This window comes from Heterocephalus glaber, unplaced genomic scaffold, assembly GCF_053883595.1.
Source record: "Heterocephalus glaber isolate CG9 unplaced genomic scaffold, H.glaber_assembly_v1.0 deba00000281, whole genome shotgun sequence".
NCBI classification, from domain to species: domain Eukaryota; kingdom Metazoa; phylum Chordata; class Mammalia; order Rodentia; family Bathyergidae; genus Heterocephalus; species Heterocephalus glaber.
In genome coordinates, this window is record NW_028258139.1 from 25,200,824 (window position 1) to 25,213,582 (window position 12,759).

Consider the following 12,759-nt stretch of genomic DNA (forward strand, 5'->3'; position numbering starts at 1 on the left):
CTGGTTTCTCTCTGTGTGTTTTTTAAATTAATTCTAACGATAGTTCTTTCAGAACCCTACTATGCTGTTTCCCTACTGTGGGAAATTTAATTTGCCTCTGGCTTTTGTTCTAAATGCTGCTGCACCGAGAAGCTTTGTTCAAGTACCATCTTAACGAAAGTAGCAAGTTTATTGATAATACAAATAGAGAACGCTAATATTTATTGAGCGCTTACATTTGCCCAGGTAGTGTGCTAAGTGATTTCTGTGGAATAATTTCCTTCTGACAGTGAGAACCCCATCACTTTCTTCTCTCTCCAGATGAGAAAATCCAAGGCTTCACACACAGGCCCAACTGCGCCCCGTGATGATCTCTGTGATCAGCCTCTGTGATCTACAGCATTCCAAGTTTGAATATTAAAATGCCACATGTCAGAACCCCTCATGATCATCAACACATTTATTTAAGAGTTTACCAGACATTTAAGTTTTGCCAGGTTTTTTCACGTTAAGTTTAACTGTGTGGCATTGCACTTTGAATATTGGCAGTTTCATAGGTTCCTGTTTAACCTGTCCTCACAGTAACACAGTGATTATTGTCTGGTGATTATTGTGCTGTGGGCATGAGTGGTGCAGCATTTTACATGATGTTTGGACACTGGGGATTTAGCTGATGTTGAATGAAAGGAAAGGAGAGAGACAGCAAGGATGGTGAAGCCCTCATGCAAGACCAACAGCTGCCAAGGCTGGGCGTAGACTCCTGTTTCTGTCTCCTAGTAGCTTTGTGGCCCCTCGCAAGATACTTGAGCTCTTTGTCCCTCATCTGATAATGGAGAGTCAGAAGGTCTCTTTCAGAATGTGGCTGTAAGGCTCCCATTATAAATGGGTAGAAATGATTTTGTAACACTCCAGCAGAACCTAAGCAATTCATCAGGAGTGTTGGTGGTAACAGTTACTTCTGTCATATTTCAAACCAAATCTTTTTTGTCTTTTTTTTCCTATAATATTTCTATAAAATACATAATAAATATCTTTTAAAAGCGGCATTGATAAATTGATGAGGCTGAGATTAGGGATTCCTATATAGTTAAAGCTTTCATCTGACTCTGCTGGAGTGCCGGGCACGGGCCTGAGAGAGCAGAGATTAGCTCTGGGTTATGGGGTCGCAATAAGGTGAAGCTCAGAAACGAGGGCCCCCCAGTCCTCTCCGTTGCTCTGGGGCCATCCCTGAGTATGTGGCATCTGTCTCCTTCAGGTGACCCCTCTCTCCTTCCTGTGTCTTTGAGGTAGAAGGGATGTGATTGTCAGAGCTGAAAAGGCCAAGTGGGCAGTCTTTTGTGCTGCCGGACCGCCCGCTGGGCTGAGAGACCTGTTTGTGGAAAAGGGCAGTGCATCCTGAGCCTGCCCGCTTGCATTTTTCTGCAGTCAGTGAGTCCGTAATGGAGCCCCGAGCTTTAGCCTGCAGAGTGCTTGCAGCATAAGCAGCCCCTGGGCAGCCCATCCCTACTGGGAAAAATCTCACCTTGGGATAGGGCTTGGAAGGGAGTAGTGAAGGTGCGCACAGTAAGTCTTTTCCTTTTTTTCCAGTTAAAAGCTTGGCAAGAAAACATGCTTATCATTCCTGTCACCTGCATCAGCAGCAGATTCCCTCCTTGAACTCTGAGGCATCGTCCTTGATTCGTCACACTTCAGCTTTTCCTGCTGGAAACAGTTTTGCTTCTCTGGTTGATGGGGACTTTAATAACAGTGGAGGGTACAGTTCTGGGGAAATACAGAGCAGTACAAATACAGAGGGCAAAAGTGGGAAGCTTGTCAGGAGGGAAACCCTGTAATAAAATATTTTACCTTTGTTGACACTGAAGAAACCTGCCCTTTAGCTTAACTGTAACTTGCGTCTTTAAATACTTCATGGTGTGAATCCTCAGCAGAGTATTATATGGCCTTTAACAGTGATGTAGCTAAAATCCTGTATTAAGGAAAGGTGACTAAGACGCACTGTGAGGTGGAACATAGCAGATTACTGTTCAGATACGGGAGCCGTTTTTATGAAAGTATATGTTCTCTTTATATAGATAGTAAAAGAACATTTGGAAGGGTATCCACATGGTGGGTGATTGGATCATGCGTATTTATATTTTCTTCTTTTTGCTCATATGTGTTTTCAAATTTTCACTGCAATCAATATGTATTACTCCTATCAGGGAAAAAATACAGGGGTCGGAGCGCCTCATTCACTGCAGGCCCTCCTTTCTATCATTTAGCAGATTCATGAGGGTCTCCTAGGGGCAGGGCACCTCAGCAGAGAGGTAGAGATCATGACAGCCCATCTCTGCCTTTAAATTAAAACATATTACAGTTTGGGAAAGAAAAGAAGAAAACCAATGACATGCTAGGGTATGGATAAAGAGGTCGGGAGTGGGTATCTTTAGGAATGGGAAGGGATGGTCCTCTTTGAACTGAAATCGGAGAAACAGCCACAGGAAGAGACCAGAAAGTTTGAGGTTCTAAAAAGGAACAGGCCATGGGGGCCACTAGGTTCCCTTTCCTGCTTGTGGGTCACTTGAAAGGCTGGGGAGTGAGACTTAAAGCTTGCCCCTTGTGAAAAAATGTTCCATTTGGACATAGGAATTCGGCTCACAGATAGACCGGTCAGCTGAGGGTGTGTGTGGCCCTAAGGACAACTGTAGCACTCCTAGATTGGTTAATGTTTGCTAAATAACGGGGGTGTAGCGTCTGATTTGTTGCCTTCATTCTTTGGCTCTTTGTTGTTGTTTTGAAACAGCCTCGCTATTAGCACAGGCTGCCTTGAACTCACTATGTAGCCCAGGCTAGCCTCGAACTTGCAGAGATCCTCCTTCGCCAGCCTCCCAAGTGCTGGGATGACAGGTGAGCACCTCCATGCCTGGCTCTGGCTCTTCTTGAATAGCAGCCAAGATGTCTTGTCTTTCAATGTGGAATGAGCTTGAGCTGAGAATCCAGGGGATTCTCAGGCCTGCCCAGCCCACCTTCTGTGTTCATTAAATATTCACTGGATCCTCATCATAAGGCACCATTGGAGTCTTAGCCTTTAGCCTGGAAGCTCTGCTGTGGTGGTGATATTCAGAATGATCCCTACTTGTTCATCTGGGGAAAAGGAAGGGAGAAGCAATTGATAAAACCTGAATGCTAGATCAAAATGTGAGACTGGATGCAGAGGCAACAGAAACTCTTCTTTAGGTATGCATACACTACATACTGAAAGGGGCAATGGGGCAAGACAGTTGCCTAGCTTCTCCCCGGGGAGTCGGGGAGTCAGGGAGTCGCAGCTTTGCTGGCCCCCAGGCCACACTTTTCCAACACACTTTGCCCAGAGGTTCTTTCCTGGCCCGGCTTATCCCTTGCAAAATGCCTAGGACCAAGTGAGTCTAGGGCAGGCCAGGCCTGACAGGGTGGACCTTTAGCAACCGAAGAAACACAGCTGTTTCAACATGATGAAATATTCTGCAGCTGTTAGAATGCTAAATGCAACTGTGTTGTAGAAATACAAAAAGGTGTTGGGAAATAGTTGCACAAATCCAAAGAGGCCGGTTAAAGTAATGTGCACTTACATGGATGAAAGTCAGAGAAAAGGGATGAAAACTCTATGATGGTGTTGGGATGGGAAGGTATCACCATCCAGTTATCTGCTAAGCTAGGAACCTCAGGGCATTTCCTATAGTTCCTGTTTTCTCTTACCTCAGATTTAACCAGTCACAAACTCTAGTAGATTCTGTATTAGTAAGCGTCTTAATTCTCATGCTTATTCTTCATTCTTACTACCAGTTTCCTAGGCTACACTACCATTTCTTTCTCTCTCTGACTGATTTTTTTTGGCTGTGCTGGGGATTAAACCCAGGGCCTAGTGCTAGCCAGGCAAGGTTCACCCACAGCCCCAGGCTATGATTACAGTCATCCAGACCCCTCTGCAGCCTTTAGCTGGTCTGCTGGCCTCCTTTCTTTCTTCCACTGAAGTCTATGTGGGATACTGTGGTCCAAGTCAGTTTGAGAGGTAACGTATCTGATTTTGATTGTCCCTTGATCGGAAGTTTCTCTTTACTTGTTATCACTTTCAGAGTCCAGTTCAAATGCCTTTGGACGGCAGATGATGTTCTTTACAGTTTAATCACTTGTCTTATTCCTAGTGTGTCATCAATTTTTCTGTCTGCCCTTGTACCTTTTCCTCTTGTCCCTTTTCCTCTCTTGTCTTTCCTCCTTCTCAAGGCCAAGTGCAAAGGCCTCATCCTTCATACCTGTACCAGGCAGAGTTGGTTCCATCTCCTTTGGTAAATTACAACAAATCAGGATGTTTTGTAATTGCAAGGTTACAGCCCTTCCTCTTAGTAAACTCCGAGCCCCACACATCTTACTGACTTCCACCCTAGACCCTTGGCCTGCTGCCTAGGACATCATGGAGGTGCAGAAAGGGTGCGGTGATGGAAGGAATCAGTGATTGAACCAAAGTTTATTCTCCATAAAGTTTAAAAATATATTTATAAGAAATAAGAAATTCAAAGAAAATAGCATTTATGGAAAGCAACAGGCTCTTTTGAAAGTGAAGAAAGTAGACAGAGGAAACAGTATAAATGGAGAAACAGGCTGTGGAGTTCACGGATCGGGTTCACATCCTGGATCTGTCACACACTGAGCCTTGCACTCATTTCTAAAGAGGACGTGAGAATGGTACCTTATGGGACAGCTGTGAAGAACAAAGGAAGAAATGCAAGTCAAGGCTTAATGTAGCACCTGGCACATCTTAAGGACCCAGAGGTGCTGGCCAGTCACAGTGACTGCATCATCCCTGAGAAGCCAGTGCTCTTGTGTAAACATCTTTTTTGGTGTCCTTCTGCTTATTTTTGCAACACGAAACTTTAGAATTTTGACCTCCATTGAAATGTGGTTGCACTTATGCGGAATGATGAAGAAAGGACTGTAGAGGAAGAAATTCAGGACTTCCTGTAAGGTCTTTTAGGAGCCAGCTTCCCCACTTGGGGTAATAGAGTAGAGCTTACTTACGAATTCTCATACCGGCCTGGAACAGGTTCGGACTTACCAGGAGAAAGGCGTCCCCGGGAACGTATTCTACTGTCTGCTCAGGACTCATCCCATTTTACCGTTACCACTCATCAAAGGACTTTTCTTTGCTGGACCAAGAGCGCCTCAAGCGGGTGTCATATCTGTCTTGTTCCCCCAGTGACAAAGCTAGGCCCAATGGATGAAAATTACTGGGTACCTGATTTGTCCTCTGTAAAAGAAGAGGTTCCTCACAGGTAGAGGAGGCTGACAGCTGCAGTAATGAGCTCCTTGGAGATTTTAAAGCTGAAGTGGATGTTCAGGTGTTGAGGATACTGTGGGAGAAATCCTGGTTTTGGTGGGAGGGTGGGTTAGAGGTTGGTCAGAGCTCGTATTTCAGGACTGGGCAAGTGTATGAACTTTTCCTCTGGCTCACAGTGAGGACAGTGGGTATGATGGACCAGTGGGTGTCAGTGTGTCAGACAAATGGGCCAGCTTCTCGGATTTTGAGTTCTATGAGCATGAACATTTGTAAAACCAACTCCTCAGTTTAATCAAAATTGATGAAAATTATAATAGACCTAGTGTGGAATCTACAAATCCTCCTGAAATATAATTAGGGCTAAGGTCTGAGGCCTTGGCCTTGTACCTTGAGAAAGCCTAGGTCCTTCCATGACTCTCTTAACATGTTTCTATGTAATATATACCATACAACATACTATTTAGTGCCTGTAACTCAAGAGAAAAACAGGCAGAATAAGGTAAAAGCTGTCCTTCAATATTTGGGCAAGGAGTACTTTACTCTTCTAGTAAGGCAATTATTTGTGGGATGGTATCTCTGTGACTAAGGTGGGAGTTCATGGGTATGGCTTTATAAATAAGATCCCTTTGTCCATAAATCCGAAATCATGTGCAGACTGGTGTTCAAAAATGCCTTTTCCTGGAAAGTCCACACTTTTCTGGGATTTTCAGTTGTGCCGTTGGCCCCAAAATGTTGACTCTTTTATCTCCGTCCTAGTCATCTGCTCAGCAAACTGAAAATATACCAGGGAGATATAAAAGTTAATCTTTTACACTTTGTTAATTGGAAAATCTGTAAGTTTTATAATAGGACTGGAACTAGCTAGTTAGCGGACATGTTTTGTTTTTATAAGTAAAGAGGGGAAGGGAGCATTTATGTTCCAGGAGTGACAGGAGGATCAGGAAGGCATTAAGTGGTTGCGCCCCTCAGCTAGCCCAGTCGTTATTTGTGCAGAGTCGACCCCAGAACGGGGTCTGACGGATCCGAAGTGCGGCACGAGGCACGCCTAGGTCTCCCAAGGGGTCAGGTTTCTGCTCCGAGGCGGATCAGTTAACACCGCCCAAGGGCGTCTCTCCGCGATTGCAGCGCAGCGCTAACGGTGCATCCCTGCCGGGAGCCCGCCGAGCGCCTGTGCCGCCGCGGGAGAAAGCTGGAGCGAGGCCCAGCACCTGGCCAGAGGGTCTGGGAAGACCTGGTCGAGCGCCGAGCCTGCCGCAGGCGTGGGTGCTGGAATGTGGCAGCTCTACAGAGTTCAGCTCTGAGCCTTGCCTGCAAATCCAGAGTTCCAGTTCTCGCCTTTCCGGGCCCACCTGAAGGCGAGGCAGGTCCCCGCCACTTGTGTCCCTCAATCTCCCCGTGTACAAAGAGACAACCCCAACCCCGCGGGAAGCTGGCGGCGCGAAGGTGCTGTCCCTTTAAGGAGGGCGGGGGCGCGGAGGGGTCGGCCGCGCCCCTTTGCTCTCCCCGTGCGGCACCGCGTCCGCGCGACCACCTGTCTCCCGCCTCGCCCCGCCCCTTTCCGGAGGGGCGAGGAGGAGGGGCGGGGAAAGAGGGCTGAGGGTTTACCTTGCGGGGGGGGAGGGAGGGAGCGCGGCGCATGCGCACGGCCGGACAGGTCCTCGCGCCCTCACTTCCTGGCATCCCCCCTCCCCCTCCTCGCCGGCACCCTGTACATCCGGGTCACTTGCCCTCCCCGCTTGGAGCCGCCGCTGCCGCCGCCTCCACCGCCGCTGCCGCCCGGCTCGTTGCGGCTCCGCCACAGGGGCAGGTGCGGAGGGCTCCAGGTCCGGCCGCCGCCGCTCCGCTCCGGGCCCGGGGCTCCCCCTAGCGCCGCTGAGGAGCCGCCGCCGCGGCTCGAGGAGGGCGGAGGAGCGGGGCTGAGAGCTCGGAGGCTGAGCAGGGTGAGCGCGCGGCTCTTCCGTCCCCTCCCGCCCTCGCTCTCCGCGCGCGACCCCGGTTCGGCGGCGGCGGGCTGGGTGCGGGCCGCGTCCCGGCCGTCCGGCGCCCATTCATTCGGCCGCCTTTTTTCCGCCCGCCCGCGCGAGCTCGCGCCGCGTCCGCCGCCGCGCGTGACTCGTGGTCCCGGCCTGCACCCCGCCGCCTTCGCCCGCGTGGCCTCGGGCGCCGGCGGGGAATTTGGGGTCCTCGGCTCCCCACCTGCGGCCGCGTGACTCCCGTCGCCGGCCCGGGAGCTCAGATGCTGCGTCCGGGTGCGGTCGGGGCCCGCGTGCTGCCGTCACCCGAGTCCGCGCCCCCAGTCAGGCGCGTGGAAGTGGCAGTCGCTGTTTTTTCTTTTCTCCCCCCCCCCCGGCTCTCCTAGGCTGTCCGTACTGAGCGCTCCCCTCCCCCAGGAGCTAACAGATTTTTCCTGATATAAAATTGGGCAGAGATGGTGATTCTTTGTGCTGACTCCATGACTGATTCGCAGCGTTACCTGTTAACACTGTTGGTTGGTGAGACTTTTCTTGTCTCCTCTGTCAGCATTCATCGAGTGGCCCTCGTGTGTGGAATACTGATGAAATGCCCGAATTCTTGGAGTACCACGAAGTGACATTCTGGCTGGGGCAAAGAATTTTGAAATTTGATTGATTTTTTCCCCCCTCCTGTAAGTTTAGTGAGTTTAATACCTTATAATTCTTTAAATGCCATGTGAGAAATGTCTCTTAGTTTTGTGTTCTTTCAGTTTGGCAGACTGACATTCCGGAGAACTTTTATGTAGCTGAAGGAATTTCAGTCAGTTTAGGTGTTTGGTGCCTTTTTATTGCCGATCATTTTAGACTAATACACCTCAAGAAAAGCACCCTGCTCCTTTTAATTCTTTGTGTTTAATAATATACACGGAAGCTTTATCGATAATGACTTGATAATTGGAGCTTATTTGATAGCCAGTTTGCAAAGTGTTGCAGTTGACTAGAACGGCAGTCACTAAACGAAATGACAGCACTTTTTTGCCTCCCTATCACTTGATAGACCTTAATAAGGAACTGCAAGGGAGATTCTTAGTTCTAAGGCACACCTACCTGGATGTCAGTATGATGATGCCCGTTTATCAGTATTAATAGCGTTTTGATTCTGATGGGTCCTTTTTTTTTTTTTTTCTGGTGAACTAGGTATTGGCTGTTTGTCTCTATTTAGATTTTGGATAACAACTTCAGCAGTTAAGATCTCTTAACTCATAGTCAAGATTACAACCTTTTTTTTTTTGCAGAATAGTTTTGTTAGATATTTTAAAATTTTTAAAAATTTAATAGTGATGTCGGTGCCTTTGAGGAAACTCTTGTAAAATGTTATTGGATGTACAGTATAAACAGTAGTTCATATATAAATGGGTAGAGGTTGATGGTTGATTAAAAGATGATTAGTGAGTTGATTCTAGTTGCCCCAGCAAAAATACAATTTTATATGCTGAGTAAAGCTAAGTGAGGGCAGTTTATTTTTGATGGATTGCAGGTAATATTTAGCTTAATGGAACTTGAAATTTGTTTCTCTAGACTTTCAAAAAGTAAATGGACTAAAAAATACTACATGTTAAATGGTACACTCTTTAGATTGTATGACTCATTTGAAATGGGCATTTATTTTTACTTAGTAAATAATAACATGGAGAAGTAGAGAGGTACTTATTTCATTTTATGCTTAGTCTCCTTGGGGAAAATACTGGATTGTCGCTTATAAGGTTATTTAACTCAAGTATTGATCCATTCAACTGTAAGAGCTTATGTTTTCTTTCACTGTTTAAGGAAAACGAGACTATAATATTTGAAAATAGTTATGTCATGCCTGACATACCTCCTATTTTGGCATGCCTCCTATTTTTATTGGCTTCTCATTTTCTGTTACTACACCAGGGTTTACAACAGTTTTTGCCTGGTGTTTGTTGGATACTCCTTGTGTTTTGAACTAGTTAATCAATGAGTGCAAAGTCAAAGAGTCTTGAACTGTGTAACAGCATTTTGTAATTATGTGACAAATTTTAGAGAAAGACGTTCATTGCCCTGAGCTGCAGTTTTCTCAAGTATCTTGCGTATTTTGAAGATTATAGTATTTGGTTATTTGGAGATCTTTAGGGGAGAAGTTACAATAGGCATGGGATTTTATGTTATACTTTAGTTTGTAGAATGGATTTGTTTACTTAGAGTAGATATTTGATATATGTATCTGGTCAGCATTTATGAACAACAGTCAATTCAGGGAATTTCTTGTGCGTTTAAAGTTTTTAAGTCAGCATAAAAATTCTTGGGTCTGTGAGCTCATCCCATATTCCCATCATTTCATTAAATTGGGTTAATAGTTCAAATAATTTTTTTCATATAGCAGAGATAGAAGGCGTAATCTGGTAACACATCAGTAACTTACTATTTCAGTGGTGGTGTTGATGAGAACGTAAATAGTAACCAGAACTTGCTTAGTGCCTGCTTAGCCAGGCAGTGTTGTGAGATAGCTAATAGGTATAAGTACATTCCTAAGTGGAATGTGGAAGATTGGCATTTGAACCTGGGCCTAAATGGCTCATAATCTTTACAGAAATTCAATTTCAAGGTACTCATTTGAGGTTTGTCATATATTTTAGATGTCGTATATACAAGGTAACTTAAAACAGAAATCTCAGAACTTTTTTCAGCCCCCACACAGGATGGATGCTTCCTTGTTTTGTACTCCTCTTTGAGGATATTAAAGATTATAGTTTTCTGCTGTCCAGCTATGGCTTCACCCCTTTCTCATTCATGTGATTAAATGGAAGACAAATGGGTGAATTTGTAAAACTTTCAACAGGGAAGTCATTCTTAGACTTTTATTAAGTATATCTGTTTCTTGTATAGTGCTGCCCTCTCACATCTGAATAATGGGACCATAGTGAGAATGATTGTTTTCAAAGATAACACTGTTGGGTGATTTTGTTTAAGTAGAACATTTAATACAAACATACAATTTTGTAGGTATTTATTTTGAAAAGATAGAGGTATAATAGTATGTATTGTATGTGACAATGAAGTTTTGGACCACGTATAGTTGTTTTCTGCCATGTAGTAATTTCTACTTGTGGATTCTACTTTGTGTATTATGTATGGTATGTATTAAGTCCTAGACTTAAGGACTTATGTCTAGAATACTTCCAGTCATAAACTGCATGTTCTCAGGTAATCCAGGTTATACTGAATACTAGTTTAGGCCAAACACTTTTTTTGTTCTTGAGGCAGGTTTCACTACATAATTCAGGCTGACCTTGAACTCGCTATGAGGTCCAGGCTGGCCTAGAACTCACAGCAATCCTCCTGCTTCAGCCTCCCAAGCGCTGGGGTTGTAGGCATGCACCACCATGCCTGGCTAGGCTGAACATTTGTAGAAAACATTTGCTAAGAAAAAAATAATACATTTGTAGATACTATTATTTGAGGATTGTTTATGCCATTTCTTTGTTTTTAGTGAGAATTGTACGGAATTGAATGTAATAGTTTAAGTGAAATCTGAGATTTAGGTCTTGGAGTAGACTCTTTTGGGGGTTGCCGGTGATTGAACCCCTGGCCTCACACATGCTAAGCATGTGTTCTCCTGCTGAGGTACACTGCTGGCCCCTTGATGTAGACTTTTGCAGTTCATTGGCTTGTGCTCTTTCTTTCGTTCTTTTTTTTGGGTATCAGGGATTGAACTCGGGTCCTTGCGGTTGCAGAGGAGGTGGCAGAACCACTGAGCTAAGTCCTTGGCCCTGGCTTGTGCTCTTACTTAGAAATTGTTGTGGTAAAATTTTAGTATGTGCATATGGACAAAGACATTCCATTTGTTTCTGGGTTTGCTTCTGTCCGATGATGTGAAGATCCTCAGATTATTAAAGGTCCATGCATGCCACAGTACTGTTTGGGTGTGCTTTTTTATTTTTATGGTGGTGGTGGTGTGCTGGGGATTGAACGCAGAGCCAGCCTCACATATGTGAAGTGAGTGGTCTCCCACAGAGCTCTATCTCCAGTCCTTTTTATTTTCGGTTTGGAGACAGGTTCTCACTAAGTTGCCCAGGGTGGACTCAAACTTTTGATTCTCCTGCTTGAGGCTTCCAGGTAGCTGGGGTTACAGGCATGTGCCATGATTTTTATATTAATTTCAGTTCAACATAGTAGGAAAGGCAGGATATACGTTCCTCTCTTTTTTGACACCTGACATAATGCTTGGATATGGATTGTCATTAATTACTCAAATAGTTATTGAGCACATAATCAGGGTTATATTACAGTGAATAAAACTTTCACAGTCCCTCCTTGTGTTTTGTTTTGGTTTTTTGAGACAGGGTCTTGTTATGTAGTCCAGGCTGGCCTCAACTCATTTCGATCCTCCTGCCTCAGCCTCCTGAGTTCTGGGATTGTAGGCGTGCACACCATGCCCGGCTGACAGTCCCTCCTTGTGACAGAAGATAAAAAAAAGTAGACAGTGTGATTTCAGTGATAATGGGTTATATGGGAACCCAGTCTTATTTTAAGGCACCAGGATAGCGCCCTGTTAATGTAATGTCGCTTAGACTAAGATCTAGAGTGAGCCTTCCAGGCCAGAGGGGGAGTCCATGTGGGAGGAAGAGAGTGGCAGAAAACATGAATGTGAGAGGTCATGTGAGAAGCTGATGCTGACCTGTGTGTCAGGTTGGGATGTAAGGAATGGGAAGGGCGCAGCAAAGCAGTGAGCTGCAAGGCCGCTCCCCTGAGTCACGACAATCAGCTCAGTTCAGTTTGAACTGAAGGCAACGGGGAAACTGTTGTAGGGTTTTAATTAGAGGAAGAATAAGATACAATGGTTAACCTTTTCGGAAAATGTTGTTTCTGCTTGTAGAGAATGGGTTTATGGTGAGGTAAGATTGGATACAGGGAGGGCTGGAGATTATTTAGCTCAGTGGTTCTGCCGCCTGCCTCTCAAGCACAAGGACCCAAGTTCGATCCCCATACAAAAAAACCCCCACACACTCACAAGATTAGATACGGGGAGACAGGAGGCTGTGCTAAAGTCCAAGAAAACTGATAGAGATCTATACTTTTGATAAAAGGAGGAGGTGTTTAGTTTGTAAGATTTGATTTATTGGGGAGAGGATTCATTGAGCCTATAACTTTGCTTCAGGGGCAGGGTAGGGGCTAGTAAAGAGTTGGGTGCTGCTTTTTCTTGTAAAGTTGAGGTGCTGCTGCCCGAAGCTAAGGCTAAACCAAATGTTCTTTTAAGTAAGCATTTACCATCGACTTACTACACTCTTTGTCATTGTATGAGTGGACCCACCTCCAAATAGTAGTATCAGGCCGGAGACTCAAAAGGCCTTGGTGAGTCAGGCATTCAGTTTCCATGAGAGCAGAGAAGTAAGCCAAGGGCTGTTTTTCTAAGGAAGTACATCTGATAGCTGGGCTTCGGAGGCAGAGTTCAGAGCCTTGAGGGTCGCTCTTGGTGGGGGTGGCCAGCTTTGCGGATGCTCCAGTCCGCAAAGTCGT

The 12,759-nt window shown here is 45.5% G+C and overlaps 1 protein-coding gene across 30 annotated transcripts in view; it reads left to right on the forward strand.

Annotated features, from left to right (window-relative positions):
- Nucleotides 1-12,759, forward strand: part of Cyrib (CYFIP related Rac1 interactor B) — a 140,223-nt gene that overhangs the window by 49,557 nt on the left and 77,907 nt on the right. For 8 of the 30 annotated variants that reach the window (XM_087184156.1, XM_087184194.1, XM_087184240.1 and 5 more), the window contains exon 1: nucleotides 7,072-7,209. The exons of 11 other annotated variants lie outside the window; for them this stretch is intronic. The gene's annotated coding sequence lies outside the window, so the exon portion shown is untranslated. Of the gene's footprint in view, nucleotides 1-6,980; nucleotides 7,210-7,789; nucleotides 7,914-12,759 lie in introns of those variants that run through there. 11 more of the 30 variants (XM_087184161.1, XM_087184249.1, XM_021252064.2 and 8 more) reach the window with 7 other exon arrangements.